Source organism: Amblyomma americanum, chromosome 5 (genome assembly GCF_052857255.1).
Source record: "Amblyomma americanum isolate KBUSLIRL-KWMA chromosome 5, ASM5285725v1, whole genome shotgun sequence".
NCBI classification, from domain to species: Eukaryota; Metazoa; Arthropoda; class Arachnida; order Ixodida; family Ixodidae; genus Amblyomma; species Amblyomma americanum.
Genome location: NC_135501.1, coordinates 200,558,252 through 200,578,248, shown reverse-complemented (window position 1 = coordinate 200,578,248; position 19,997 = coordinate 200,558,252). Strand labels below are relative to the sequence as shown.

Here is a 19,997-nt window from a genome sequence, read left to right as displayed (position 1 = left end):
GGTTCATGGGGGTTTAACGTCCCAAAGGGACTCAGGCTATGAGGGGCTCAGGCTATGAGTGAAGGGCTCCGGAAATTTCGACCACCTGGGGTTATTTAACGTGCACTGACATCGCACAGCACACGGGCCTCTAGAATTTCGCCTCCACCGAAATTCGACCGCCGCTGTCGGGATCGAACCCACGTCTTTCAGCTAAGCAGCCGAGCGCCATAACCACTGAGCCACCGCGGCGGCTTGGATAGGTTTTAAAAATGAGATTATCTTGGGGACGAATATCGGCGTATTCTCCACAACACTGAACTGTTGAACGATTACAGAACCAAATGAAAACAAAGGGAGAACTTGCAACCTTCAACCACTGGAACAGGTATCTCTGATAGAGTCATCTGAACTTAAAAACAGCGTCCTTCGCAAACTTTCTCCTGTATTCCAGTTTCTGCATTGGCGACGGCAACTTTGACACAACACTCACTTCCCACTACTTTAAGCCCTTAATTTTCGGTTAAGAAGACACCGACGCCGCCGACACACTACCTTGTACATGACCTATGCAGACCCAGATACATTTTCTATTGAGGTCCCTAAACAGACCCCGCACGCTCCATTTCCTTCTTAAAGTCTCTTATACAGCTACCGCTACTGTACCTGGAGTATTAAACATTTGATCGTATCATTAGAGCTGATCTACTTTACTTTTACATTTGGCGATTTTTTTTATGCCTTTTAAGAACGTCGGACAATCAGTAGGTTTCAAGGTAAAGTTCGAGATGCGCCGGCGCCTTGGCTGTCGGTGCATCGTTAGGCTATCCGCCTCCACAAAGCTTTCTAAGACTAAACTCAACTTCCTCATTACCGTGACGTCACTTCTAAAGAGCTTCCTCCCCAAAGCTGCATCGCCTTCCGTGAGAGCGGGCAGCTTTACAGACAGCTTTGAGACGGCGGGGCCAGCCGAGCCTAAGGAACGCTGTGAGCTACGCGTTGCGTTCGAGCACTCGCTCGCGTCGCACAATTGGTTCCTTCTATTCTGGGCCTACGGAGAGCAGCGACAGAGGGGGCGGCTATCGCCGTATCGACGTACACGTCGGTCGGGGCACCTGCAGGGGGCCTCAACGACTGCTGCGACGGTGAACCGCGGGGGTACGGGGTGGGGGGGGGGGGGGGTGTACGGGGGGCAGCCCGTCTGGCGGTCACTGTGTTGATCCCGAACTGAAAGCCTTCGATATGGCGACACTCCCTCTAGCCCCCTTCCTCTCCCACAGTGATCGATTTAGGCTGATTTCTTCCCTTTCCCTGTATTTCTTTATTCCGTCGCAAAGTGCTCACTGGCTCGGGCCTAGGGTCCATTTGGGCGCGCTTTATGGCCTGATACTTTATTTTTTTGCCTTTATTCCTTTCTCTGTGGCCTCTTTCTCCATCTGCCACTCCCCTCCTTTTCTTTTTTCTTCGTCTTCTTTGTGTAGGGTGGGGCTGGAGAGTGCAATATCCGTTTTTCGAGCAGCACGAGAAACACTGAGGGAATCTTGTCCCTATTGAGACTTGTGCCTTGGGAGTGTTGTGTGGCGCATTTTTCTCTGCCTGGTTTGGTGCGTAGGAGAATGTATCCACCTCCATAGCTGCACCTCCGTTTTGTTCTTTTCATTCGTTTGTTAGCACCAGGCGTTCCTTTGCTTGCTTACTTTCGTTTGCTTGTTTATCTGCTGCTGTCTGCTTGTTTGTTTCTACTCCCCATTCCTCGCAGCATCTGTCCGCTGAAGTTCGACGGGATCCTAACAAGTCTGTTGACAATGTATTGAGTACTATTGATTTTGAGTCGAGTATTCCGAAACGAGAATGTGCCGGCCGTTCCTAGTGCGACGTTCTCTTTCGAATTTGACCACAGAACATGTTCGATGCTGATAATTGATGAATGCTAATCGTCGTCTTGGTCGTTGTAACTGCGCCGAAGTTTGCCACGGAGCGGAAATTTACGGACCCCTGTGTATGAGACCGTACTTTGATTCGAGGCTACTGGTCTGTTTATGCAACGATGTAAATGATGGCTCTAAATGTGGACGCTATCTGCGCTTGTTTTATTTTGAACTGGGGGCCTACTAAGAACGAAATCAGCGTTCGTCAAATAACAAACACGAGTCGCCGTGCGAGGAAACATTAGTAGAAAGAAATCATTTATTTATTGCGTCTTTATTATCTTTAATAAATCAGCTTAGGCTTGCGGCACAAATTTGCATTATAGTTAGTACCACCTCCTTTACGTACACCTCTCCACAATCCAATAGAGTTATCATTCTGCCGCTCTTCAGAAAAAAATAATAATAAACAAGAACTTAGCTAACATACTGAGCCTGAACGAAATACGTTTCAAAAATGCAATTCTTATAACGTTCCCGTCCAAGCAAACGGTGTCCATATGCGCCGCCTCATGGAATATTTCTGGCTTGAAGTGGGAAGGGGTGGGGGGGGGGGGGGTTGCTCCCTTCATTTAACTCTTTGCCTACTAAAGTCCCAAGTAAGGCTCCGAAATATCACTGTCACTATCGCGGTCTGTCAAAAAGAGGGAGTGCATCACTTTAAAATGCTAGGCCAGGCAATAATATTACCATGTTTCCACTATTAATCTATGCAGTTCAGTCTGTATTATCTCGACTGAATATGCATGGTACACAATTACAAAAAGATTTTTTTCACAAAAAACAGCATAACTGTGCAATAATAACTTTACGTCTAATACATTCATTTCAAGTGATGAGTGCGCAATTCTGTTTCGCATGCCCTCTTTCAATATCATTCCGACACAGTACCCAATGCAGCGCCATTTGGGTGTATTAGCTATTGTAACGCCATCTGTATGTACATACGTATGTCTGCGTCAAATGTAGTTACTTTTGTCAAATCCTGCTTGATTTTGCAGCAAATCCAAGAAACGGCACTGTTTTACTGTGCCCATGGTTTGCTAAGGCGATGCGAGAGGGTACTGTCGCATCGTCAAACAGAAATTGTGCGTTCCGACTGCTTTTAAAATATCAAACTGCATGTTCGCTTTTTGTCTGAGTAAAAGCAAAGGTACCGTAGAGAATATCAATAGCGAAGTTTAGAGGTTGTCCAAGCGGGTTCCACTTAGCTGCACCTCTGAGAGGTATACTTTACCGGGAGCTTGTTTATATTTGTTTTATTCACATTGCACGCGATTTCTATGGTCCATGAAGGAAATACAACGTGACAAAGACAGGAACAGCATCATAGCAGGTAACAGGAAATAACAAAGATCAAACCGTTAATGCATAAAGAACGCGGGAAAGAAACCGATGAAAAGTTAACCAGTCCTTAATTTATACGCATGTTAGCCTTTTGCTATTTATACTGTACGAATATATTTGACGTCCGACGACCGGGCTCTTTTGTATTCTTTATTTACTTCTCGTAAAATGTCTTTCTAGACGATTATTTATTTGATTTACTGCTTTTGTTATACTAACAGTTTATTGTCACGAACTTTCATCACGCTACTACGCCCTCTCAGTTCGCTCCCTCTCACAAATTGTCGCCAGTCCGTTTCTTGCGTGGGCATCGCTTCCAGAACTTTCTTTTAAAACCACGCGACCGAAACACCGTGCAGCGGTGTCACGTTTCGGCACTAGAGTGCTTGCAGCCAAACACTCTCTTCGACGAAGAGTTATTGGAAAACTGTCGAAAAAATCGGTTTCCATTTTCCGCGCACGGTGGCGAGCGCTGTACTCTCCCAACACGACGTTTGGGGGAGCTGCTGCTGTAAAAGAATCACCCCCCCCCCCCCTCCTGTCTGGGTACGTCGAACGTTGTTTGGACGTTCGAAACGCGCCAAATGTGAGATGAAAGTGGCAGTAGGCCTATTTTTAACTTGTTTTCTCAAAAACCATCTTTCAGGGCCTTTCGCGATATCACCTTTCTTGTTGTTGGCAATCTGTTTTTTTTTTCTTCGTGACAATCACAAAAGACTATCGCCGCCGTGTTGCCAGCTATGCGGGTTCGCTGCGCAACGCCCTGCAAAAGGTGCTGCTTTTCGTTAGACAAAGATGGCGCTATGGCGGGGTCATTGCGAAATGGGGAAATTTCGAGAACTTTTCGAGAATTTCGAGAACAAATAGGAAGCTGAAAAGAACAGGTACGATTTGAAATAACTACCAAATTGAGCATGTGCCGAAGAAATCGGGACACGAGGACCAGTCATAGCCGTCTGTGAAGATCAGGATAGAGAAAAGTGGGACTCAAGAGCAATCCAAAATTAGCTGAAATATTTGGAGCTTAAAAAAACACAGTAGCAGAGGCAAAGCGGTAAGGACGCGTAGTCTACGAGAACACAGTGGAAATCGAAGGATCGGTACAGGAGTAGTGGTCACAGCCCATCTCGAAAAAGGCGCACGGTTAAGAAGAAAAAATGCTGAGTGGTGAAAACGACACCTGTGCCCCAATCTCTGCGAACGCCCCCAATCCCAACCTAATGTCAGTCACCCGACCACAAATGGCGGCCTCCTCGAAAGTATATCACGTGACCCACACCATATGATCACATGACCCATACTGCAGGACGCGTGCCTATCCCACGTGGCCACAACGTCCATGCCGCAGGATACATGATGGCCTGCGGCACATGGTCACATCACTCACACTCCACGTAATGTCGTCACGTGCCCCCCCTTTGTATTCCGCTTGTCCAGATTACCCACATTCTAGAACACGTGTTATAGACCACATGGTCACATGAACCATGCTGCAGGACACACGGCCCACGCCACGAGGCCACAACGTCCATGCCTCAGGATAGATGGCCTACGGCTCGTGGTCACATCACTCGCACTCACGCTATCTCGTCACGTGTCCCTCCTTCGTACTCCACGTGTCCAGATGACCGACATTACAGACCACGTGGCTACATGATCCACCATCCACGTTACGAATACCATGCCATATGGTCATGTAATTCACACTCCACGCCACATGAGCCTCGTGGCCACCGCCTGCTTGTGCAACGTTCACAGTAGGCAGCAGACTGTTGCACGCCAGGGTGTCTTCTGTTGGGTTCACGATAGACACACTGTTTACCGCAGGGTACGTCACTTGTACTACCATCATTGTCAAAAAAAAAGTATCGGGAAGTATCAGGAGGGATCGAGGAGAAGATATCGGCAGCTGAATTACCCGTTCACTCACTACGTTAGTACTTAGCGTTGTTGAGGTATTATTAACTGCGCGGCCATAAAGGTCGGGTAGAAAAAGCAATATTCTTAATTTCACAGCTTCTACGGTATAACTTGCGCAGGCCAAGAATTTGAAGCGCCAACGGAGGAAGAGAGCGAGAAAGGAAATGCCAGGAAGTAATGAACTGCTCCCAACTCTCGGCGCACAGAGTTGTTCAGACTCTTTCCAATATAAGCACTCCAGTGTACGGAATTTAGGCGACTGCGAGCGTGGAATGTCTGCCTGCAGTGGGCCTGCAGAAACTTTCGCGCTGCCATTTGTTCGCTGGTGAGCGCAATAAGCGTGGGTGCGCGGAGTAGCCTGCTGGGCCAGAAATCATGCGGCAGGGGGCATGACATAATCCAGAGGAGTAGTTTACTTAACGCAGGTTAGTGGTATCTAATTGCTCGGTAGTAAAGAAAGATACAGTATTTGCGCGAAACTTTTTTTTGGCGCGAAATATGAACAAGGGTACACGTCACCTGTTAAAAAATTGGCGGTGGTTTAGCTCCGGTTAAACCTGGAGTGACGCGATAGCTACAGCTGGTCAAGTGGGACTTAGTCACGTGACCAACTACGTGACGAACCACGTGATCAGCCACGGTGCCGCGCCACCGGCAGCTGCTCCGCACCACGTGACCAACCACGTGACAGCGTGGCGGCGCCGCCACGCTGAAGGCTCGAAATGCTATCGTAATGTAATTATCGCTACAAAATATGTTTTGCGTTTAACAGAAAAAAAAACTACAATTTAAAGCATATTGCGTCATATAATCCGCAGGGAAAGAGCTAATCGTGATTTTTGCAGCTTACGACAGAAGGCAGACTTCTCTGCCCACTGCAGGTGCTAATTAGAAAGATTAGAGAGTCAGTACTTTGAGCGTTAGACACGACTTGGAGGTGGGACATTAATGTGTGGATTGGGGTGGGAGTGGGTGTGCTGGGAAGACTTTGTAGAACGCAGAAGCGTAGTGTAGGCTTAGCAGAAAAAAAACTACGATGAATTGAGCCATTTCAAAAATGGTGTATCTTTATTAATCTATACGTGTAGAGAGTGACTTCTCTGCCAGCAAATTATGGTCGAAATTTTATTTACCAAAAATTCAAATCGTCCGTGCTCGTACTTCAGGAATCTTTCTCTCCGTTCCAGTGGCCATTTAATCACCGAACAAAACTCATTTGCTACACTAGCTTGCTGAGAGATGACTACGCAACCAGAAAAAAAAAATGCGGTAGTCGTTTGAGCAACAGGCAAGTGGAATAGCAGGGGAGAAAATACGTATCGATAGTGACCTTACGCGCGTGGTTTTGGTCGTGTCTGCCCGATGATGGCCCACAAAATATTGCTGACATCGCTAAATTGAAATTTACTAATGTTTTTTTTTCGCGCCAAATATACGGAAAGCTCTGTACGGGTTCCTAGCGAGGCTTAAACTGCGCACGCTTACGCGGATATTTCCCCTTCGTCATCCTTTCTTCTTTCTGTGCTCGGGATTTCCTGGGCAATATTGCTGGGCCTTGCATATGCGAGCCCACATCGTATTATGCAGCCGGCTCTGCGAGGCCAGCCGGGAGTGCCCTGGTTGAAACTGCGCGCTTCTTTTTTTGTTTTTTCCACACTTTTTCCACACTTATTTCGGACACGCGCCGCAAAAATAAAGCCGCTTATCTCCACTCTTGCGCTGGAGCCACGGCTAGGACCGTCGTTTCCGCCTGATTAACGTGTATACACTTTTTTTTTCAGCTTCGAGGCTATGTCCGCGGATGCTAGCAGCGTTAGGCCTAGAGACAGGAAATGTATTTGGCCCGGGAACGGAATTTCGCGGACGGAAAGCAGCTTTCGCTTGTAATTCCACCGCAGTGTGGTGTTTTTACTTGTGTCATGCATTCCTTTTTTTTCCCTCCTCGCTGAAACTAAGATCGACTTTATAAAAAATTTAGAGGTGCATGTGGATAGCATGAGAAATCGAAAGTCTTCATGGAGACATCAAACGTGGAGTCAGGAAAGACGAGAACAGAACTATAGGTGGGCAGGAAGTTTTCTGTAACCGACATCTTCTTACACTGCACGCAAGATAGCGACCTAGAAAACTGTTTAAGAGACATCTAGCGGCGCAGTTTGTTATCAATCAAGAATGTACTTCCAGTTGAACGTTGTTTATTCAGAATGATTTAATGTTGGCCTTTCTCTTGTTCCCTTCATTGATATCTTCGGTTCAATCAATAACCTAGCCATATTTTCTTGAAACTAGTAAGAAGTTATTGAACCAACGATATCAATGGAGGAATCAAGAGAAAGGCCGCCATAAAATCCAACATAAAACATAAAATAATATTTTCTTGAGACTAGTAAAAGATTTTCGCGTCCAAAGCGAATAACTGTTGTTTACTGTTTGTTTCATCATCTTTCTGCAAAAGACAACTGAGACGAAATAGAACATTTGCGTAGATTTTATTGAAAAATGACTGCCATGTGATGTGTTGCCCGAACATTGATTATTTTTTCTAAATCCAATCGACGCATATCAAAGCTGCAAAGTTGCGGCAATGTTAGAGCGGACAGAACGCCGGCTTTTAACAAAATTTTCCTTTCTTATCAAAGAAAATTACGCAACTGCGATCTTCTAAGCTGACTGTGATTTGAAGCCAACTCACTATGCCTACTTTCGGCACTTTTTAAAAACTTGTAAAAAGTTATACAGCGTACAACGTTTTCCCATCGCAGAAACATTTTTTTTCTCACACAGAGCGCGACAGAAAAAGCGAAGCTTTTGAAGCAAAGAGGCCTTATTTGTACAGGTCTACACTGCTGAAGGGCGGTTCAGAAGCCCCAAATACGAGGTTCCTGACAAAAAACACGAAACACACAGTTTGCTTTTGTCATCCCTTCTTTCCCGGATGAGCCATTAAGAGCTTTTCGAGAGCACTCACACACGGGTATCAGGTTATTTTCCCGAAAATTCTTAGAATCCCCGTATTTATCAACTGCCAACACGGTCGATTTACTCACAGCTCCAAAAGGATGACGATCCAAAAGAGAAAAAGAGAGAGAGAGAGAGAGAGAGAGAGAGAAACAAAGGAAGAAAGAAAGGAAGAATGAATGAATGAATTAAAGAATTGATGAGTGAATTAAAGAATTAATTAAAGGTTTAATCAAAGAATGACATAAATAATGAAAGAAAGGAAAAGCATAAAGGGAAATGGGCGCAGACTGCAATAGACAGGGACAGACTAAGGCATCGAATCCGGGGATGGTTGTTACAGAAATAGACCGAACCAGTAAGCAGAAAGAGCGAAGAGTAAGAAGAAAGAGTTAGAAAGGAAACAGCCAGCGCGGAAATGAAGAAATGAGGGCACTCTTTCGCCAGTTGTGGTGACACGCGACGGAAATGGCGTTCTCGCAAGCTGTGACCGTTCTAGAAATGCTGAACGCGTAGCTTTGAGAGCTTCGTTACATTTTATTTTCTTTTTTGAAAAGGAAGAACGTCACTGTACCCTCGCTTTTATAGCAAGCACGCAGGGCGCCAATAATTGGTTAATAATTGGTTTTTTGGGGGAAAGGAAATGGCGCAGTATCTGTCTCATATATCGTTGGACACCTGAACCGCGCCGTAAGGGAAGGGATAAGAGAGGGAGTGAAAGAAGAAAGGAAGAATTAGGTACCGTAGTGGAGGGCTCCGGAATAATTTCGACCACCTGGGGATCTTTAACGTGCACTGACATCGCACAGCACACGGGCGCCTTAGCGTTTTTCCTCCATAAAAACGCAGCCGCCGCGGTCGGGTTCGAACCCGGGAACTCCGGATCAGTAGTCGAGCGCCCTAACCACTGAGCCACCGCGGCGGGTCACAGGGCGCCAACTGTTTTTATTTTCTAGTATTCTTTTCTATATTTATTCTGTTTTAGTGTAAGCACACTGTCATTATTATTTGACTCGAACTGAAGTGTTCAGAAATATCTTGCGGACAGTAGTATTCAGTTAGCGATTGCATATGAATATCGGTATTTCCGCCGAACCGCTTCAAGAGTTTCATTTAGTGCCGCCCTACTTTTCACAAATTATTTATCTATTCAGTTCAACAGTTCTTATCACTGAATCTACATAAATTAATTCATACAATGCCCTATGAGGTAACTACGCATTCTACAGACAACACTTGACACTCGTACGATTTATATACAGTCAGGCCTGAATGAAACGCGAACACGCCTATGCCGCAATTTTATACTTTGCAATGAAATGTTCTTTTAGAGCTGGTTTATGAATATACACTTCGGTAGAGCCTTTAACCCGCCGCAGCGGCTGTGTTTTCATGGAGGCAAAACGCTAAGGCGCCCATGTACTGTGCAATGTCAGTGCACGGTAAAGATCCCCAGGTGGTCGAAATTATTCCGGAGCCCTCCACTACGGCACCTCTTTCTTGCTTTCTTCTTTCACTCTCTCCTTTATCCCTTCCCTTACGGCGCGGTTCAGGTGTCCAACGATATATGAGACACTGCGCCATTTCCTCCCCCCCCCCCCCCAAAAAAAAATAAAGAAACAATTATTATTATTAGAGCCTTTACCGAGTAGCATGAATCAGGCTAATTGTACGCTGCAGCTGAAATTACACTGGTAAAATATCTGGTTTTGTTCACAAGAGCTGTTTGCGTTTCATTCCGGCCTGACTTTACGTCCGTGCTCTGAGAATCGACGACTTTGACCGTTACTGATGCTAGTGCGTAAAATTAGGTACCACGACTCTTCCCGAGGTTCTACAGACAGAAAGATGAACCCGTAGATAAACGAATAAATATTTTTTTCAAAGCCAAAATGAAAAGTGAGGGGCGAGGCGAAGTTTCTCGCACGGTTTTGTTTGATTTCCTGTTTGTGGAACGAAAGTTGTGCACTGTTTTTTTCACGCGCGATAACTCGACCTGGGTTTCTACATTATGAACTGAATGAAAAAGGCGCGCTTTTGTGAGCCAACACTTGAAACAAGGAAAGAGGCAACCATTAAAAAAGAAATAAGACATGCGAGCTAAAGAGACTTCAATACAGCCAACAAATCAAGCCAGTGCGAACAGGAAATAAAAAATAAAAGGAGCGACAGAGGGGAGCAATTGAAAAACAAAGTTCAGCAGGCGATAACTTGACGACCACGCCATAAATCACATCGCGGCGCCTCCCAACAAAAGAATTTCGTCCGCGGGTGTTAATTGAATATGGAAGAGTTCTTTCCTTTTGCGCCGAGGGCGTGGCAATTTGAAGAACTTGAAATTAGAATTTATTTTATGCATTTCTTTTTCAAGTTTACTGGCGACACATTCGAATGTGCGCCATGGCTCATGCTTTTGGCATTTGTTTGTTCGGCAGCGCCGGGGAGCCGTCGAGAAACCGGTTCCAATCTCGACCGAATTAAAAGCAACGCAGTTTGCAGAGAGCCTCGGAGTCACGCTTTTGAACCCGAACCAATCGTTTCCTCGACTTCAGATGCAAATTGGAAGTTGTGATACAGTTTCGCACAAAGTTATTCCGGTCCATCCTCGTTATTCCGTGTTTAAACGATGGCGCATACTTGTACTGATTTAACTCGGCCGGGTACTTTTTTTCGTGTACTAGATTGAAACAGCGTATATAAACACTGTTTGCTTGTATAATATGTTTAGTGTTCTGGGGCTTCATGAGTCTTCCAGAAACAGTTTTTTTAGGCCGCAAGAAAAAGTAATTTTTTGAATAGCTAGCACTTTCGAAATATACATATGCTCCGTTGACTTCTGGAATTGGATTCGTAATGCTATGCGTCCGTACACTTTACGGCGAGTTCAAAACAAAATGAACAATGAAGAAGGGAAGAGAAGGACTCAGGAAACGTTTTATGAAAGCTATAAACGAATTCGTACATTGTTTTATTTAATTCAGAAAAAAACGTAAATGTGACTATCACGTTTCGACAAAGATTGACATTGAGCACACTATTAACCTCTCATAGCTGTCCAGTTGTGCTGCCTCTAACTCGTCAGAACTCAACGCTTTTATAGCCTGAGTCACGCGAGACCTGTTAAAAGTTATTTTTAGTAATAGTTTCTTTCGATAAAGTTCCTTAAATTTAATGAGGGCCCACCGCCGCTCCTGCGTTTCTACTATATTGACCTGTAAGCCAGACAAGTACCTTGTTAGTGCTTCGGTAGTGTCGTTCAAACGAAGATCTCAAGCTAACTCAGTAAGCTAGAATCACAGTCATGTACTGCACCACGACATAGGTGTGAGAAAGTTATATATTTGGTTTTTTGGGGAAAGGAAATGGCGCACTATCTGTCTCATATATCGTTGGACACCTGAACCACGCCGTAAGGGAAGTGACAAGAGAGTGAGTGAAAGAAGAAAGGTAGGAGGAGGTGCCGTAGTGGAGGGCTCCGGAATAATTTCGACCACCTGGGGATCTTTTCAAGAAGGTAATTTCTGTTAAACAGCGCCATGCAGTTAGAATAAGTCAGGCTAGTAGCGAAGAAAATCCTCTGCGTCGTCGTAACTCAGCCAGTAGATTAGTATGGAGGGAAAAGCATAAAAGAATTGCTGGGGTTTCGCTGCTGGCATAAAGCAGGAATATTTTAAAGCAAGGACATTTACGTGGCACTGGACTCAAGTCTGATTGTGAATGCAACGACGAAGGCTACCACGACGAAGACAACGGTAAAACAATCCAAACTGAAGCCAAAACTGTAACTGCTTCATCTCACGGGTGTGATTGATTCGCAAGCCGAGGTGAAGTCTCTTTGATGAAGCCGCACATATAAATAGGGACAGAAAGTCACGCATCCTGGTTTAGAGCAAGCATAACAAAGCTGCCCGCATTCCCTCGCCAAATCCTCGCCACCAACCCCACAAGACCCGTTGGTTGCACGAGAGTAAAACTATAAGGGCAATCATCCATAAAAACAGTGGAGCTGCCACAGTATCCAAACTGCAGAAGCTGAGTAGGAGCTGAGAAGCATACGGGGCAAGAGTTACACACCACAGGCAAGCTATCACTCGTGTAATAATCCAGCGTCAGCGTCGCCCGCAGGCAGTACCGACCTGGAACATTGCAATGCTAATGTAATATCTGCCTGCTTCCCACTCAATCTGTCAAGCTTTATTCCTGAACTGTTGCAGTATGCGGTGCACGGAATATTGGGCTTTGCTTCCTTCGTTCTTGGCAGATTCGTTCGCAGCAATATGAAGGAGAGGCCGTAAATGGAGAGCGGGTAATATGTCAGGAGAGAATCCTGCATCGTTCACATGTGTGGCCATGTGCACATCATATCATGGTAGATATCTCGAATCGTCATTCGTCCTGTGGGAAATTGAGGGAGCGCTCTTTTAGACTGCGCCACTTATTGTCACGTGATCAGGGATGGGGCGAGGAACTTGATTGTTTTCTTACTAGGAAGGTTTACTGAATGTCGTGCACTCTTTTGCTCCGTACTTGTTCCGTTCACCATTTCAACATCAAGATATCAGTAGCGTTAAATACTTCCTTTTTTTTGGTACAGCTATTTCGAAGAATGGGCCTCTTATTTGAAACCCGTAGTGACTTCAAGAATGGCTTGGTTATGGGGGAGGGGATATTGTTCCTGTACAGCCAGTCTATGAACACAAAACTCAAGGCTGCGTTTTTATGGAGGAAAAACGCTAAGGCGCCCGTGTGCTGTGCGATGTCAGTGCACGTTAAAGATTTCCAGGTGGTCGAAATTATTCCGGAGCCCTCCTACGGCGCCCCTTTCTTCCTTTCTTCTTTCACTCCCTCCTTTATTCCATCCCTTACGGCGCGGTTCAGGTGTCCAACGATATATATGAGACAGATACTGCGCCATTTCCTTTCCCCCAAAACCAATTTAAAAAAATTAAAAAAAATCCCATTCAAGTTTCATCCGGCAAAACGCGTTTGATGTTCTGAAGAAATCTGGACGTGCCATCAACCTGCTGACCATCACTTGGTTAGTCAACGTCATAAGTATATGGCCTGCCCAAAAAACTTCCGCAGTATTCGAGAATTTCTTCATCACTGGGCACAGACACCACAGCTGCCAATGTGATATCTTCGCATGTTGGGGCCAGAACCCTCCATTACGGCACGTCTTTCTCTTTTTTTTCTTTCACTGCATTTCCCTCCCTTCCCTTACGACGCGGTTCGGTTGCCTACCAAGATGTGAGATAATTACCGCGCCATTTCCTTTCCTCAAAAATAATTTCATGGGACTTGATAAGTACAGAGCGGCTTATTCACCTTCTTTATTAACATATTCAGGAAATATAATGCAGTAATTTTTCAACAGACCATGGTAGTTCTTGCAATGTAAGTTTAGTTCTCATTTCGAACGAACATTTTTATGCGTCTTTAATAAGATCTCTGAGGAACTGGATTGTGTCGCTTATGCTTTTCTTGCCCTTTATTCTGAACAGGACCTTCCCAATATCTTTGTGGATGGTTTGTTTCAAGTCAGTTGTTTCTTAAAGTACGTGTTATTCAGAATTATTATTCGCGGATTTTTTAAAAACAAACGATGTGAGCAGTATACGAATTCTGTTTTCTCGTGCCGCTTATTAAAACAGGCGAAGGCATACTGAGAGGTTAATTGATGGCGTCAGCCTTTTAGTTGCCTAAAATCAATCAATAAGCATGTTGCCCCTTCAGGTAGTACGCATGTTTATATTGGAAACATACGGGTGGTGGTTTTCCTTAAGTACCGCATTCGGTGAAATTCGCCTGAATAGAGCGTGTTCGAAAATTATACCCCCCCCCCCGCCCCGCCCCTTGTTTTACGCCAGTGCGAGTAAATCCGCATTCGCCGTGATGGTTATCGACGCGAAACTCTCCCTACTGTGACGAAGCTGTTTCGTAGGGCGTAGCTTTTATTTCGATAGCCGTAAGTTAGTAAACCGCATCAGCTTCATCTCATATTTCACGCCGTAGGCACACAAAACGCCATTCCAACAGCTCTGCCAGACTGGGAGGAGTGGCGCTCCGATCGTCAGTGCGTTGCACGCGCAGTTATGCAGATTAACAAGAAACTTTGGAGTTCAATATCACCTCAAAACATGCGCGTGCTCGGAGAATCATATAAAGCTGAACACCCTAGAAATTTTTTATCTATATGACCCAAATAAAACATGCACGCTAGATGATGAGGATAAAAAGTTTATTAGTCGAGGTTGACGACGACCCTTATCGGTTCACCTTGTGTCCGCCTGGTCTTATTACCCGCACATGTAAGCAGCTTTAGTGTTCCGCTCATCGTGCGTTTTTAAAAAATCCAGAAACCATAATTTTGGACATCCTGTAAATGTCTTGGTCCAACCCCACAGCAACCTCTCTGCAATCTGTGCTGTGAGCTTCAGCGCAATAAATCGGTGAGACGCTCCCTCGTACGCTGTTAATAACCAAGTAGCAAAATGTAGTCGTTCATACTGACTTTGTACCCAACTCTAATAAACCTGTCAGCACGTGAATGAACAAAACATAATGATGCAAAGAAACCAACAGCACCCGAACTTTCCGACGTATTTTTCTGCATAACCGAAAATGTTGTTTGCACGGCCGAGGGAGGGCTTCAGTTCGGTCGCGGTCGCAGTCTGAAATCGATGGTCGCATGGCACGCTCCCTTTCCATCGATGTCACGTGACCGGTGACCCAGCTCAAACCAACTCGTGTCGCACAATTGATCTCTCCATGGAAAGTTATCTCGCTACATATTTCCTGTCTTTTGGTTTTCAGTTTCTGCTTTAATTTATGTTCTTCTTTCAGTAATCCGGAGGGTCCCCCCTCTATGTTTAATAACGGTAATGGTTCTTTCCATGTAGCAGTTTTATACAGTCGCGCCCTCTTCCGGCTATGAGATCGTATGTAGTTTTCTGAACCACGACACGATATATACTGCTACAAGCAGCCACGTTAGCCAGATGCATCCATTTCGGCCTGCCCTCAATCTCTCATTTCACCCTTTCTTTGCTTCATGTTTTTATTTTATTCATTACCGGACGTCGGTGGCACATGCGAGGAGTGCTAGATACATGGACTGGACATTATCCGTACGTATTTGGGACGTACACATTTCGAATCAGGATATAGCCGGGACGTTTCCCGGACGTCGTTCCTCTAAGCAGGTTAGGTAAGGTGGCTCGGTTAGTTTTCATTGCCTAGACTGGTGAATGGGTTTGGACCAGCCGGAGGTTACGCGTTATTCCTTGCGTAAACAAAGCACGCGTTAATTAGGGGGAAAAGGCGGAAGCCTTCGCGTTGTTGATCAGCGGGGATAATGATCAGACAAGGCTCACCTGTGAATCAACTTGTGACTACCTAGCTGAGTTGCTTATTCCACGTTAACTTTATTCAGAACATCATTCACCAAATATGTTTCACGCTGACAGGATTTTCAGCTGTATTTCCGAAACATTTGAACCAATAAGATTTTGTCTCCTTTATACCTCGTTAACGAAATATTTTGCAATATAGCTGATTACCTTCAAGTTGCGTGTATCTGTTCGCACATTTAGCGACGGATATTCTCGGTGTATAGCAAACCGCTTTACTTGAAACGCTAGTACGAGTACTTTCAGTACCTTTTTCTCGCTTAATTACGTACAGCGGTTTTCAACACTGAAGTTAGGATCAAAGCTTCTAGTAGCGAGCCGGCGCTACTGTTTCCATGGCATCGGCGTTCCAAGGCTGTGTTTGGTTTGTGCTACGAACTTATCTGATAATATTTTATACATTTAACAAGGAATAAGACTTGAACTGTGCGATTCAACGCAGAGGAAAGTACTTTCTCGTTGGGTTTTCACAAAGCCTAATGAGTAACGCTGTTTCGTTAATTACCTTCCCTGTTCCGTTAATTACCTTCGCCGTGGCGCCGTTTTTACCTTCACACCAAAAATCCGCGAAACGTCTCTAAATGCTCGTTCATATGAGAAATCACAGAACTGAAAGCGAACGCCCCACTGATTGTCTTAAATATGCATAATTAAATATTTCTAAGGACAAGTATACCCAGCTATAGAGTACAATTTCTTGCATTGCACTAGGTTGTGAACTTCGAAGCATACCTGATACGTTTGTACGATCGCTTCTCTGATCGCGGAGCAAACCGAATCGAAATACCGCACGAGGCTCGGCGACGCGTTTAAGTCCCGGCGCCTTATTGATCCAGCCGCATTGGCCCGCAATGCAAAGCTGTATGCAGATTCACACGCACTCGATTCTCCCAAGGGCATGAAGGCCTGTGCACGTATTCGAACTCACGGCCTCTCACTAAGCAGCGGTAGTTCTCCAGTCGCTGAGCCACTTTTCTGTGGGTATGAACCTCGACCTTGAGCAACGATTATTTTTCTACACAGGCGACGAATTTCTCCTTTTCAACCAGTTGGTTATCTTTGTTGCTCACGGCGTAGTACGTGCTTTGGGGTCTGCGGAGGTTCAGTTCCAGTCTCACAGCGAGCACTTCTTCTGAATGGTCAGCTTTATTAGTGCATGCTTATCGGACACTGTTCAAACTGGCTTTCTTCGAAACTTTGCAATTGTACACTTTGAATGAATCATCTACGCTCGTTGGTTTGTTGGGAATTCGGGACGACAAACTTCATTGCAAAGATTTTCGCTTAGTGAGGATTTAACCGTTCCATCTTTTGCAACATTTCGTAAAGGACTCGGTGAGTTTTTGCTGATAAGAGAATAAGTGAACGCTTAAGTTTCTTGAAAAACAATGCGCCAAGCTAGAAAACCTTCATGCGCAGTAATTTTGGCGCCACTCATAGAAATAAATATCGGGTAACAATGAGTTTTATATTCTCAATGCTTGTCACATTGGCATAGTTGCGTGCGGTTTAAAAGCTCTAGAAGCAGCCTGTACAGCAGGATGAGTTACTGAAAGCTTTATCAAGGCCAAGAAGAATTATGTTCTTCTTTCCTGGCGTGCGTCCCACTTGAGATAATTACCAGATAAGTTGAGAACACTCGGCAGGAAATTAAAACAATACCCGTATAAAAAAAAAACGTGGCATCACCGCTGTAATTTGTCACATTCCCAATTAGCACGAGTCGAAGGAAATAAAATACCTTTGTTCTCAATAAACGAGGTGCTCTAAAGGGTAGTTTTCAGTGACGTTTGCGCCAGACGAGGGAGTACGTGAAGCCGGAACAGCTAAGCCAGGAAAAATTCAAAATGTTAACATTCAATCAGACCCAACGAAGCATCAATTACGTCAACTCATTAACCGTGCCTTGCACAATAGGAAGAGCGGCTAGGGAAGGGTGGAGAGGGGGAGGGGGTTTAGTGATAAGGAAGCGGAGGTTACCTTGATTGCTCCCTTAATCACGGCGCCGGATACATGCAAATCAGTTTGCCTGGAATCAGTCGATATTCTTCAGAGTTTGCTCGGCTTATCTCAGCGACGGGCTCCTTTTTCCGGCCTTGGATTTGGTTATTACGACCCCGTGTCTTTGGTCTGTGTTAAGCATGAAAGAGTGCCTCGGAGCAGAAAGACAAGAGCGACTGCAGCTAAGATTACGGCGATCGATGAAGACTTGAAAGCAGTCGTTTCAGTCGTGAACGGTTCAATAAATTGACGGGTCGTTTGAAAGGTTATAACGAGGTCTGGCGGTCGCTGTGTCGGATGTATAAAAGGAAACATTTCACTGCCAGCGAAGACGACTGCGAAACGATCCACGTGCCTGGTGTACTGTGACCACTTCATGGATTGTTGACGCACGTAACTTCATTTCTCTTGTCCTTGTTAGGAGGGGAAAAAACCGTCCCGCATTTTTCATTTTGTTTGTAGGAATTAATAATAATAATAATAATTGGTTTGTGTGGAAAAGAAATGTCGCAGTATCTGTCTCATATATCGTGGGACACCTGAAACGCGCCGTAAGGGAAGGGATAAATAAGGGAGTGAAAGAAGAAAGGAAGACATAGGTGCCGTAGTGGAGGGCTCCGGAATAATTTCGACCACCTGGGGATCTTTAACGTGCACTGACATCGCACAGCACACGGGCGCCTTAGCGTTTTTCCTCCATAAAAACGCAGCCGCCACGGTCGGGTTCGAACCCGGGAACTCCGGATCAGTAGTCGAGCGCCCTAACCACTGAGCCACCGCGGCGGGTCGGAATTAGAACCAAAATGGATTTAGCTACATTGGGGGCGGGAGAGAAACCACAAAGAGGAGTAGAAGCCCTGAGAAAGGTTACGGTGTAGCAACTGTCTCAATCAGAAAAGCCCCTCTTTTACTAAGCAGTCTCGCTGTGTAGTGTGAGTGAGGTAGTTCGATCTACCCGTTACGTGGGCCTGTTCGCTATCGCCTCGTGCTATAGAAGTTCTCAGGTTGCGAGTTTACTGCATGGCCTTGGCGGACACTTTTTCCTGGCAGAAAAATTAAAAAAAGCAAGTAACTGCTGCTTGCTCAGGCTTCTGAGCACATTAAGCCGCCCTTTGTGGTCGATACAAACCAACAGTTAGACCTCCGTCAAATAGGTCGTCCTTCACCGCCAAGTAAGAGTGCATCAATATGAGTTTAGACGAACAAAAATGTGGACGTTGCCAGGAGGGACAACGGAAAACAAAAACGAAAAAAAAACGGAGTGAGTTGCACACCGTCTGCTATCGTCAATCTGGAGAACAAGAATCATGCCGCAGGATTGAACAAATTTTGAAATTGTTTCTCCTTAACTCCATAGACCATTTTGCACTAGTGTGTTTGCAGTAAAGTGGCCTCACAGGCTAAAGCTGATTAGGGACCCCGTATCATAATACATGCAGTTGCACAGAAAGAAATTTTATGACAGTACCTGTAGGTCAAAATATTTGAGTGGAATACGAACATTAGGTAGGCTAAACGCGCAAATAGCAGTCATCTAGTTTGGGACGCCGAATCTTGAGTCTTGAAATTTATGCACAGGTTTCATAAAGATATGCACTTCTTTTGACAGCTGCACAGTTCTGCAAATGTGCAGTAAATCTACGCCTGAATTAGTTGGTTTTTGGGGAAAGGAAATGGCGTAGTATCTCTCTCATACATCGTTGGACTCCTGAACCGCGCCGTAAGGGAAGGGATAAAAAAGAGGCGGTCTCCGGAATAATTTCGACCACCTGGGGATCTTTAACGTGCACTGACGTCGTACAGCCCACGGGCGCCTTAGAGTTTTTCCTCCATAAAAACGCAGCCGCCGCGGTCGGGTTCGAACCCGGGTACTCCAGCTCAGTAGCCGATCGCCCTAACCACTGAGCCACTGCGGCGGGTACGGCTGAATCACAAATTTGAAAACGATCTGTAACTTGTACGGTTTCAATTGTCAACAAAGAACATATTCTTTTATATAGATATGAACTAGGCGCAGCGTAGTTCTGAATGAAGCTGAGACTGATATTTGAAGCCGTAATTACAGAATCAAACTGCAAATCTTTAAAAGATAAGATGAATATTTTTATTTTACTTCTTTTAAACTGAGCTATGTTACCTGTTTGCTGCACTGCTGCAAATGATCAGAACACACTACATGCATGGTTTGGACTTCGCGAGAAAAAAAAAATGGCTGAAAGTTTCGAGATGCGCTGAGCAAAAATATTCTACAAAAAGCACGCTTTTTGCTGGTGGACATCCTACCCCACATACCTCAAAGCGTGATTGAGGTGTCCACTGACCTAGGTAGGCACTTAAGCGCCTTTCCTTTCCTCAGAATCAGCGGAAAGAAATGGAAAGTGCGTAATTTCCTCAATATTTAGATTTACGCCATCGCCTCCTCAAGCGCGATTGAGGTGTCCACTGACCCAGT

The 19,997-nt window shown here is 45.1% G+C and overlaps 1 protein-coding gene across 2 annotated transcripts in view; it reads right to left on the bottom strand.

Moving 5' to 3' along the window:
• LOC144133408 (uncharacterized) overlaps window positions 1-19,997 on the bottom strand; it is a 111,841-nt gene that overhangs the window by 90,912 nt on the left and 932 nt on the right. The window lies entirely within an intron of this gene.